Raw genomic sequence first — 13,130 nt, 5'->3', positions numbered from 1 at the left:
CCTGTCCACACTGCCAAAAGTACCAATACCTGGTTTAAAAACAACAGTATGACTGCTCTTGATTGGCCAGCAAACTCACCTGACCTTAACCCCATAAGGAATCTATGGGGTATTGTCAAGAGGAAGATGAGAGACACCAGACCCAACAATGCAGATGAGCTGAAGGCTGCTATCAAAGCAACCTGGGCTTCTATAACACCTCAGCAGTGCCACAGACTGATCGCCTCCATGCCACGCCGCGTTGGTGCAGTAATTGATGCAAAAGGAGCCCCCACCAAGTATTGAGTGCATTTACTGAACATACATTATAAATCTCTAAATCTTTATTTTTTTTATAAATCTCAATATCCCGACATTTCGGATGTTAAAATCATTTTTTTCAAGCTGGTGTTATGAAGTATTCTAATCTACTGAGATAATGACTTTTGGGTTTTCATTGGCTATAAGCCATAATCATCAACATTAACAGAAATAAACACTTGAAATACATCACTCTGTTTGTAATGACTCTATATAATATAGGAGTTTCACGTTTTGTATTCCGATCTGACCCCATTAGACTTTTATCTTTGAGGTCATCTGAAGGCAAGTGTCTATGCTGTGAAAATGCAAGATGTTCAGCATCTGAAACAATGGATACTGGAAACCTGTGCTAGCATTTCTTCTGCGGTGTTGCCAGAGGCGTATCTAGGGTTTCTGGCACCCGGGGCAAGAATTCATTTTGGCGCCCCCCCCCTCTCCCCCCCCAGCACATATGCGATTTGCGCACTTAGTCATGTACCCACAAGCTCCTCTCCCTAATGCTCTCAATGTTCAGTGAAAAACTGAGAAGCAGAAGAAAAGCTCGTTGTCACCAGACCATAAGTGTGAAAGTCACATATGAGTGAGGTGTCCATGTGACGACTACTGGAACCTGCTGACCTGAATCCTGACATCGCAGACTTCTGAATTCTCACAACGAATGCACTGGACACTTTTAGGATTCTCCCTTGCTGGTGGACGGTCATGTCAGTACAAGCATGTGATTTGTATAATTCTGAACACATTCCGACTAGACGTGCCCGGCCTCGCTCAGTTCATTTTCATTGACGGAGGCCACACATGTCTAGTCAGCACGTGACCACATGTATGTAAATTGCCAGCACGAGAGAATCCTGACAGCGTGCAATGAGCACTGTGAGAACTCAGAAGTCTGCAGTCACGAAGAATGACTGCAGACTCATTACAAACCTGGACATCCCCTTTAATGCTCCTAACATAAATAAAAACATGAGAGTTAGTCAGTATCATAATTAACATTTACATCCAGGTACCTTATAGATGATGTCGTCTCTGGAGTCGTTCTTCTTTTCTTCATCTTCACGATGCCCTTAAAGATACAAGTGTCATTATAATGCTCCTGAATGAAAAATTGCCCCTCACTATATTGTCTTCACAAAATATGACCCCCACACTGTCCCTCTTATGGTACATGCTCTTCACACTGACCTCTCCTTTCCATACCGGTCCCCTCTTCACACTGTCCTCTCACACTGTGTCCCCCATATAGGGCCCAGTATTTATACTGTACTCTCTCATCACACTCCCCCTCCTTGGTATACTGTCCCCTCCTGGCTGTGCCCTTACACTGCCCCCATGCTACGAACCCACTACTCAGTTTCTATTCTGTGCCCCATCACCCCCTTTGCTGTTCATTTTGTGTCCTCAAATCTCCCATCTCCACTCCAATTCAACCCCACACAATAAATCCCCCCATTACCCACACAGCCCCTCATCACCCCCATCTCCTGATCCCCCACACAGCCCCTCATCAACCCCATCTCCCCCTCATCACCCCTACACAGTCCCTCATCATCCTCCCATTCCCCACAGGCCCTCATCATTCCCCAAAAAGGCCCTCATCACCCCGCTTCTCCACAGAGCCCCTCATCATCCCCCCATTCCCCACAGGCCCTCATTAACACCCACACAGCCTCTCATCCCCCATTCCCCACAGCCCATCACCCCCTTACAGCCCCTCATCACCCCCCTTCTCCCCCAAAGCCCCTCATCACCCCCCTTCTCCCACACAGCCCCTCATCATTCCTTCTTTTTCCACACTGCCCCTCATCATGCTCCATTCCCCACACAGCCCCTCATCATCCACTTCACAGCCCATCATCATTCCCCACACAGCTTCTCATCATCCACTACACAGCCCCTCATCATTATCCCTCCATTCCCCACAGCCTCTCATCATCCACTACACAGCCCCTCATCATTATCCGTCCATTCCCCACAGCGTCTCATCATCCACTACACAGCCCCTCATCATTATCCCTCCATTCCCCACAGCGTCTCATCATCAACTACACAGCCCCTCATCATTATCCCTCCATTCCCCAGACAGCTTCTCATCATCCACTACACAGCCCCTCATCATTATCCCTCCATTCCCCACAGCCTCTCATCATTCACTACACAGCCCCTCATCATTATCCCTCCATTCCCCACAGCGTCTCATCATCCACTACACAGCCCCTCATCATTATCCCTCCATTCCCCACAGCTTCTCATCATCCACTACACAGCCCCTCATCATTATCCCTCCAATCCCCACAGCTTCTCATCATCCACTACACAGCCCCTCATCATTATCCCTCCAATCCCCACAGCTTCTCATCATCCACTACACAGCCCCTCATCATTATCCCTCCATTCCCCACAGCCTCTCATCATCCACTACACAGCCCCTCATCATTATCCCTCCATTCCCCACAGCGTCTCATCATCCACTACACAGCCCCTCATCATTATCCCTCCATTCCCCACAGCGTCTCATCATCCACTACACAGCCCCTCATCATTATCCCTCCATTCCCCACAGCGTCTCATCATCCACTACACAGCCCCTCATCATTATCCCTCCATTCCCCACAGCGTCTCATCATCCACTACACAGCCCCTCATCATTATCCCTCCATTCCCCACAGCGTCTCATCATCCACTACACAGCCCCTCATCATTATCCCTCCATTCCCCACAGCGTCTCATCATCCACTACACAGCCCCTCATCATTATCCCTCCATTCCCCCCAGCGTCTCATCATCCACTACACAGCCCCTCATCATTATCCCTCCAATCCCCACAGCGTCTCATCATCCACTACACAGCCCCTCATCATTATCCCTCCAATCCCCACAGCTTCTCATCATCCACTACACAGCCCCTCATCATTATCCCTCCAATCCCCACAGCGTCTCATCATCCACTACACAGCCCCTCATCATTATCCCTCCAATCCCCACAGCGTCTCATCATCCACTACACAGCCCCTCATCATTATCCCTCCATTCCCCACAGCCTCTCATCATCCACTACACAGCCCCTCATCATTATCCCTCCAATCCCCACAGCTTCTCATCATCCACTACACAGCCCCTCATCATTATCCCTCCATTCCCCACAGCGTCTCATCATCCACTACACAGCCCCTCATCATTATCCCTCCAATCCCCACAGCTTCTCATCATCAACTACACAGCCCCTCATCATTATCCCTCCATTCCCCACAGCGTCTCATCATCCACTACACAGCCCCTCATCATTATCCCTCCATTCCCCACAGCGTCTCATCATCAACTACACAGCCCCTCATCATTATCCCTCCATTCCCCACAGCGTCTCATCATCCACTACACAGCCCCTCATCATTATCCCTCCAATCCCCACAGCTTCTCATCATCCACTACACAGCCCCTCATCATTATCCCTCCATTCCCCACAGCTTCTCATCATCCACTACACAGCCCCTCATCATTATCCCTCCATTCCCCACAGCTTCTCATCATCCACTACACAGCCCCTCATCATTATCCCTCCAATCCCCACAGCTTCTCATCATCCACTACACAGCCCCTCATCATTATCCCTCCAATCCCCACAGCGTTTCATCATCCACTACACAGCCCCTCATCATTATCCCTCCAATCCCCACAGCTTCTCATCATCCACTACACAGCCCCTCATCATTATCCCTCCAATCCCCACAGCGTTTCATCATCCACTACACAGCCCCTCATCATTATCCCTCCAATCCCCACAGCTTCTCATCATCCACTACACAGCCCCTCATCATTATCCCTCCATTCCCCACAGCTTCTCATCATCTACTACACAGCCCCTCATCATTATCCCTCCAATCCCCACACACCTCGGTAATCTCCTCACATGGCTGCATGCTGCAGACCCTCAGTCCTCCTCACACGACTCCAGCAGCTTCCTGGTTCCTGCTATCTGTCTTCACTGGACTGAAGGAGGCCCCGCCCCTTCCGGTGACATCTTACCTCAGCTCCATTCTAGACAGGCACTGCAGTCAGATGTTCAATTGTACTCATGTCCGTAAGATACGAGTACAATTGAACACTGGGAGCCGCGCGCTGCAGCGTCTCTGTGCTGGATGTCAGCTTGACAGTCCAACACAGAGAACAGCTGACTCCGAGTGCAGGGGCGGCAGAATGCAGCTGCCAGGGGAGACATTTGGCGGCCCAACTGCGCCCCCCTGCCAGCTGCGCCCGGGGCACATGCCCCGGCTGCCCCCCCTAGATACGCCACTGGGTGTTGCTATCAGTGTGTCAAGAGTGGGAGAAGAGGGTTGCATTGACAATCCAACACAATAGGCAGCACTTTGAACACATTTTATAAGTGGTTATAAACTTGTAAATAACTCATGAAATAATAAAGTTATGTTAAAACTGAGCACACCATTGTTTTTCTGTGAAATTCTCAATAAGTTTGTTGTCACATGACCCTTTTCCCATTGAAAAAATAAAGTTGGATCCAAAATGTCCGACTTCAAAATAGTCACCATTGTCACCACCCATCTTGAATAGTTTCCCCCCTCCCATATACTAATGTGCCACAAACAGGAAGTTGATATCACCAACCATTCCCATTTTATTTAGGTGTATCCATATAAATGGCCCACCCTGTTTATAGATTTAACCTATTGGGATACCCAAACAATGATTTGCAAAAATACATAATAGTCTTGCTTTATAAGGTAAAACTCCACAAAGCAAATGCATCCTATAGAAGGCAGTAAGATACATATGTACAAATGTGAACTAACGTGTAGCGCCCATGATTACCAGCCCTACCCATAAAAAAGAGTGAGCCCTCAGGTACTTAGCTGCAGAAAATGATTTAGTCACTGTTAATATATCCAATCCCTTTTGTCCCAACGCATTTCCCCTATATATCCTGGGGCTCATCAGGGGACCTTTGTTGGGGACAGGGCTGCCACTAGAAATTTTGGGGCCCCATACTGGCAAAATTTTCGGGGCCCCCTTGAGACTCCGCCCAGGCTCCACCCCAGCCCCGCCTCCAGGCTCCACCCCTCGAACTGTCCACAGTCCCACCGCTCTCTCTTGGAAAATCTCCACTTCTCACCTATCACACATTGACAGTTCCCATCACCAGATCACACATATAGCCGGCAGCTTTTGTTTTGGCCAAAAGATTTTAAGCCACCACCATAACACGGTAGACACTTTTGGCCGCGCCCTACTCTGCTGTAACTTATTAAATATTTGTTAAAATATGCAATACAATTTAGGTATATTTTTATTTATTTTTCAATTTTGACCTATAATACTACATACAAGGAACAAATACCACAGCACTATGACCAGATGACATATTACCACCACAGTGATCGAATAATATAAAATACAAGGAACAAATACCGCTACACCATGACCAGACCGCATATTACCACCAATGACTGAATACTACAATACTGATCAGTAATAAAAAAAAACCCACAATACTATCACCATCAGTGCCATTATACACAGGAGATCTGTAATTAGTAAGCAGTGTCTGTGTACAGGTAATACAGTGACCACCGGTGACATTATACACAGGAGATCTGTATATAATGTATAGGTAATACAGTGATCACTGGTGACATTGTACACAGGACCTTTCTATATACTATACAGTGTATAGTGTCAGTGTATAGATAACACTGACTCACCAGTGACATCTCTAGGTGAAGTCCTTCATCTTTCATCCAGCACATACCGCCATCACTTCATCCAGCCAGGACTTGACTCTGAAGGAAATAACACAGTTATCCCGATTTCCGCTTGTAGAACACATTACTTAATTTTCCCAGCCTCTACATTACACCATATGAAGAAGGCGACATAGTATCACTCTACACAGTAACAGGACCGCCCCTCATTTAAAAGAGTATACTCAAAAAATAAAATAAATACATCACTGCAATAATAATTTCCCTTAATTAGCCCCTATGGTAATATTCGCCATCCTAGCCCCCGTGTGTCTCATTCCAGGCTACAGCCACATGTTCTGCCATCCTGCTCTCATGAGTATCCATTCTGCCCCATATGATCTCCCCATCCTGCCCCATCTGTCTCCATCGTATCCATCCTGCCCCATCTGTCTCCAATCCTGCCCCATCTGTCTCCATTCTGCCCCATCTGTTTCCAATCCTGCCCCATCTGTGTCCAGCACTCTGCCCCATCTGTTTCCAATCCTGCCCCATCCGTGTCCAGCACTCTGCCCCATCTGTGTCCAGCACTCTGCCCCATCCGTGTCCAATCCTGCCCCATCCGTGTCCAGCACTCTACCCCATCTGTTTCCAATCCTGCCCCATCTGTGTCCAGCACTCTGCCCCATCTGTGTCCAGCACTCTGCCCCATCTGTGTCCAGCACTCTGCCCCATCTGTGTCCAGCACTCTGCCCCATCTGTGTCCAGCACTCTGCCCCATCTGTTTCCAATCCTGCTCCATCTCTGTCCAGCACTCTGCCCCATCTGTTTCCAATCCTGCCCCATCTGTGTCCAGCACTCTGCCCCATCTGTGTCCAGCACTCTACCCCATCTGTTTCCAATCCTGACCCATCTGTGTCCAGCACTCTGCCCCATCTGTGTCCAGCACTCTGCCCCATCTGTGTCCAGCACTCTGCCCCATCTGTGTCCAGCACTCTGCCCCATCTGTGTTCAGCACTCTGCCCCATCTGTTTCCAATCCTGCCCCATCTGTGTCCAGCACTCTGCCCCATCTGTGTCCAGCACTCTGCCCCATCTGTGTCCAATCCTGCCCCATCTGTGTCCAGCACTCTGCCCCATCTGTGTCCAGCACTCTGCCCCATCTGTGTCCAGCACTCTGCCCCATCTGTTTCCAATCCTGCCCCATCTGTGTCCAGCACTCTGTCCCATCTGTGTCCAGCACTCTGCCCCATCTGTGTCCAGCACTTTGCCCCATCTGTGTCCAGCACTCTGCCCCATCAGTGTCCAGCACTCTGCCCCATCTGTGTCCAGCACTCTGCCCCATCTGTTTCCAATCCTGCCCCATCTGTGTCCAGCACTCTGCCCAATCTGTGTCCAGCACTCTGCCCCATCTGTGTCCAAACCTGCCCCATCTGTGTCCAGCACTCTGCCCCATCTGTGTCCAGCACTCTTCCCCATCTGTTTCCAATCCTGCCCCATCTGTGTCCAGCACTCTGCCCCATCTGTGTCCAGCACTCTGCCCCATCTGTGTCCAGCACTCTGCCCCATCTGTGTCCAGCACTCTGCCCCATCTGTGTCCAGCACTCTGCCCCATCTGTTTCCAATCCTGCCCCATGTGTGTCCAGCACTCTGCCCCATCTGTCTACAATCCTGCCTCATCTGTGTCCAGCACTCTGCCCCATCTGTGTCCAGCACTCTGCCCCATCTGTGTCCAGCACTCTGCCCCATCTGTGTCCAGCACTCTGCCCCATCTGTGTCCAGCACTCTACCCCATCTGTTTCCAATCCTGCCCCATCTGTGTCTAGCACTCTGCCCCATCTGTCTACAATCCTGCCTCATCTGTGTCCAGCACTCTGCCCCATCTGTGTCCAGCACTCTGCCCCATCTGTTTCCAATGCTGCCTCATCTGTGTCCAGCACTCTGCCCCATCTGTGTCCAGCACTCTGCCCCATCTGTGTCCAGCACTCTACCCCATCTGTTTCCAATCCTGCCCCATCTGTGTCCAGCACTCTGCCCCATCTGTGTCCAGCACTCTGCCCCATCTGTGTCCAGCACTCTGCCCCATCTGTGTCCAGCATTCTGCCCCATCTGTGTCCAGCACTCTACCCCATCTGTTTCCAATCCTGCCCCATCTGTGTCCAGCACTCTGCCCCATCTGTGTCCAGCACTCTGCCCCATCTGTGTCCAGCACTCTGCCCCATCTGTGTCCAGCATTCTGCCCCATCTGTGTCCAGCACTCTGCCCCATCTGTTTCCAATCCTGCCCCATCTGTGTCCAGCACTCTGCCCCATCTGTGTCCAGCACTCTGCCCCATCTGTGTCCAATCCTGCCCCATCTGTGTCCAGCACTCTGCCCCATCTGTGTCCAGCACTCTGCCCCATCTGTGTCCAGCACTCTGCCCCATCTGTTTCCAATCCTGCCCCATCTGTGTCCAGCACTCTGCCCCATCTTTGTCCAGCACTCTGCCCCATCTGTGTCCAGCACTTTGCCCCATCTGTGTCCAGCACTATGTCCCATCTGTGTCCAGCACTCTGCCCCATCTGTGTCCAGCACTCTGCCCCATCTGTTTCCAATCCTGCCCCATCTGTGTCCAGCACTCTGCCCAATCTGTGTCCAGCACTCTGCCCCATCTGTGTCCAGCACTCTACCCCATCTGTTTCCAATCCTGCCCCATCTGTGTCCAGCACTCTGCCCCATCTGTGTCCAGCACTCTGCCCCATCTGTGTCCAGCACTCTGCCCCATCTGTGTCCAGCACTCTGCCCCATCTGTTTCCAATCCTGCCCCATGTGTGTCCAGCACTCTGCCCCATCTGTCTACAATCCTGCCTCATCTGTGTCCAGCACTCTGCCCCATCTGTGTCCAGCACTCTGCCCCATCTGTGTCCAGCACTCCGCCCCATCTGTGTCCAGCACTCTGCCCCATCTGTGTCCAGCACTCTACCCCATCTGTTTCCAATCCTGCCCCATCTGTGTCTAACACTCTGCCCCATCTGTCTACAATCCTGCCTCATCTGTGTCCAGCACTCTGCCCCATCTGTGTCCAGCACTCTGCCCCATCTGTGTCCAGCACTCTGCCCCATCTGTGTCCAGCACTCTGCCCCATCTGTTTCCAATCCTGCCTCATCTGTGTCCAGCACTCTGCCCCATCTGTGTCCAGCACTCTGCCCCATCTGTGTCCAGCACTCTACCCCATCTGTTTCCAATCCTGCCCCATCTGTGTCCAGCACTCTGCCCCATCTGTGTCCAGCACTCTGCCCCATCTGTGTCCAGCACTCTGCCCCATCTGTGTCCAGCATTCTGCCCCATCTGTGTCCAGCACTCTACCCCATCTGTTTCCAATCCTGCCCCATCTGTGTCCAGCACTCTGCCCCATCTGTGTCCAGCACTCTGCCCCATCTGTGTCCAGCACTCTGCCCCATCTGTGTCCAGCATTCTGCCCCATCTGTGTCCAGCACTCTGCCCCATCTGTTTCCAATCCTGCCCCATCTGTGTCCAGCACTCTGCCCCATCTGTGTCCAGCACTCTGCCCCATCTGTGTCCAATCCTGCCCCATCTGTGTCCAGCACTCTGCCCCATCTGTGTCCAGCACTCTGCCCCATCTGTGTCCAGCACTTTTCCCCATCTGTTTCCAATCCTGCCCCATCTGTGTCCAGCACTCTGCCCCATCTATGTCCAGCACTCTGCCCCATCTGTGTCCAGCACTTTGCCCCATCTGTGTCCAGCACTCTGTCCAGCACTCTGCCCCATCTGTGTCCAGCACTCTGCCCCATCTGTTTCCAATCCTGCCCCATCTGTGTCCAGCACTCTGCCCAATCTGTGTCCAGCACTCTGCCCCATCTGTGTCCAAACCTGCCCCATCTGTGTCCAGCACTCTGCCCCATCTGTGTCCAGCACTCTGCCCCATCTGTGTCCAGCACTCTGCCCCATCTGTGTCCAGCACTCTGCCCCATCTGTTTCCAATCCTGCCCCATCTGTGTCCAGCACTCTGCCCCATCTGTCTACAATCCTGCCTCATCTGTGTCCAGCACTCTGCCCCATCTGTGTCCAGCACTCTGCCCCATCTGTGTCCAGCACTCTGCCCCATCTGTGTCCAGCACTCTGCCCCATCTGTGTCCAGCACTCTGCCCCATCTGTTTCCAATCCTGGCCCATCTGTGTCCAGCACTCTGCCCCATCTGTCTACAATCCTGCCCCATCTGTGTCCAGCACTCTGCCCCATCTGTGTCCAGCACTCTGCCCCATCTGTGTCCAGCATTCTGCCCCATCTGTGTCCAGCACTCTGCCCCATATGTTTCCAATCCTGCCCCATCTGTGTCCAGCACTCTGCCCCATCTGTGGTGTCCAGCACTCTGCCCCATCTTTGTCCAATCCTGCCCCATCTGTGTCCAGCACTCTGCCCCATCTGTGTCCAGCACTCTGCCCCATCTGTGTCCAGCACTCTGCCCCATCTGTTTCCAATCCTGCCCCATCTGTGTCCAGCACTCTGCCCCATCTATGTCCAGCACTCTGCCCCATCTGTGTCCAGCACTTTGCCCCATCTGTGTCCAGCACTCTGTCCCATCTGTGTCCAGCACTCTGCCCCATCTGTGTCCAGCACTCTGCCCCATCTGAGTCCAGCACTCTGCCCCATCTGTTTCCAATCCTGCCCCATCTGTGTCCAGCACTCTGCCCAATCTGTGTCCAGCACTCTGCCCCATCTGTGTCCAAACCTGCCCCATCTGTGTCCAGCACTCTGCCCCATCTGTGTCCAGCACTCTGCCCCATCTGTGTCCAGCACTCTGCCCCATCTGTGTCCAGCACTCTGCCCCATCTGTTTCCAATCCTGCCCCATCTGTGTCCAGCACTCTGCCCCATCTGTCTACAATCCTGCCTCATCTGTGTCCAGCATTCTGCCCCATCTGTGTCCAGCACTCTGCCCCATCTGTGTCCAGCACTCTGCCCCATCTGTGTCCAGCACTCTGCCCCATCTGAGTCCAGCACTCTGCCCCATCTGTTTCCAATCCTGCCCCATCTGTGTCCAGCACTCTGCCCCATCTGTCTACAATCCTGCCTCATCTGTGTCCAGCACTCTGCCCCATCTGTGTCCAGCACTCTGCCCCATCTGTGTCCAGCACTCTGCCCCATCTGTGTCCAGCACTCTGCCCCATCTGTGTCCAGCACTCTGCCCCATCTGTTTCCAATCCTGCCTCATCTGTGTCCAGCACTCTGCCCCATCTGTGTCCAGCACTCTGCCCCATCTGTGTCCAGCACTCTACCCCATCTGTTTCCAATCCTGCCCCATCTGTGTCCAGCACTCTGCCCCATCTATGTCCAGCACTCTGCCCCATCTGTGTCCAATCCTGCCCCATCTGTGTCCAGCACTCTGCCCCATCTGTGTCCAGCACTCTGCCCCATCTGTTTCCAATCCTGCCCCATCTGTGTCCAGCACTCTGCCCCATCTGTGTCCAGCACTCTGCCCCATCTGTGTCCAGCACTCTGTCCCATCTGTGTCCAGCACTCTGCCCCATCTGTTTACAATCCTGCCCCATCTGTTTACAATCCTGCCTTATCTGTGTCCAGCACTCTGCCCCAACTGTGTCCGGCACCCTGCCCCATATGTGTCCAGCACTCTGCCCCATCTGTGTCCAATCCTGCCCCATCTGTGTCCAGCACTCTGCCCCATCTGTTTCCAATCCTGCCCCATCTGTGTCAAGCACTCTGCCCCATCTGTGTCCAGCACTCTGCCCCATCTGTGTCCAGCACTCTGCCCCATCTGTGTCCAGCACTCTGCCCTATCTGTTTCCAATCCTGCCCCATCTGTGTCCTGCACTCTGCCCCATCTGTATCCAGCACTCTGCCCCATCTGTGTCCAATCCTGCCCCATCTGTGTCCAGCACTCTGCCCCATCTGTTTCCAATCCTGCCCCATCTGTGTCCAGCACTCTGCCCCATCTGTGTCCAGCACTCTGCCCCATCTGAGTCCAGCACTCTGCCCCATCTGTATCCAGCACTCTGCACCATCTGTGTCCAATCCTGCTCCATCTGTGTTCAGCACTCTGCCACATCTGTGTCCAGCACTCTGCCCCATCTATTTCCAATCCTGCCCCATCTGTGTCCAGCACTCTGCCCCATCTGTTTCCAATCCTGCCCCATCTGTGTCCAGCACTCTGCCCCATCTGTGTCCAGCACTTTGCCCCATCTGTGTCCAGCACTCTGCCCCATCTGTGTCCAGCACTCTGCCCCATCTGTGTCCAGCACTTTGCCCCATCTGTTTCCAATCCTGCCCCATCTGTGTCCAGCACTCTGCCCCATCTGTGTCCAGCACTCTGACCCATCTGTGTCCAAACCTGCACCATCTGTGTCCAGCACTCTGCCCCATCTGTGTCCAGCACTCTGCCCCTTCTGTTTCCAATCCTGCCCCATCTGTGTCCAGCACTCTGCCCCATCTGTGTCCAGCACTCTGCCCCATCTGTGTCCAGCACTCTGCCCCATCTGTGTCCAGCACTCTGCCCCATCTGTGTCCAGCACTCTGCCTCATCTGTGTCCAGCACTCTGAACCATCTGTTTCCAATCCTGCCCCATCTGTGTCCAGCACTCTGCCCCATCTGTCTACAATCCTGCCTCATCTGTGTCCAGCACTCTGCCCCATCTATGTCCAGCACTCTGCCCCATCTATGTCCAGCACTCTGCCCCATCTGTCTCCAGCACTCTGCCCCATCTGTGTCCAGCACTCTGCCCCATCTGTGTCCAGCACTCTGCCCCATCTGTTTCCAATCCTGCCCCATCTGTGTCCAGCACTCTGCCCCATCTGTATCCAGCACTCTGACCCATCTGTGTCCAATCCTGCCCCATCTGTGTCCAGCACTCTGCCCCATCTGTGTCTAGCACTCTGCCCCATCTGTTTCCAATCCTGCCCCATCTGTGTCCAGCACTCTGCCCCATCTGTGTCCAGCACTCTGCCCCATCTGTGTCCAGCACTCTGCCCCATCTATTTCTAATCCTGCCCCATCTGTGTCCAGCACTCTGCCCCATCTGTTTCCAATCCTGCCCCATCTGTGTCCAGCACTCTGCCCCATCTGTGTCCAGCACTTTGCCCCATCTGTGTCCAGCACTCTGCCCCATCTGTTTCCAATC

General features: G+C 52.8%; 1 protein-coding gene across 3 annotated transcripts in view; it reads left to right on the top strand.

Moving 5' to 3' along the window:
* Nucleotides 1-13,130, top strand: part of GRIA3 (glutamate ionotropic receptor AMPA type subunit 3) — a 512,289-nt gene that overhangs the window by 353,995 nt on the left and 145,164 nt on the right. The window lies entirely within an intron of this gene.

This window comes from Ranitomeya imitator, chromosome 2, assembly GCF_032444005.1.
Source record: "Ranitomeya imitator isolate aRanImi1 chromosome 2, aRanImi1.pri, whole genome shotgun sequence".
Lineage (NCBI taxonomy): Eukaryota > Metazoa > Chordata > Amphibia > Anura > Dendrobatidae > Ranitomeya > Ranitomeya imitator.
The sequence above is the reverse complement of the archived record's forward strand: the minus strand, read 5'-3'. Positions and strand labels throughout refer to the sequence as shown.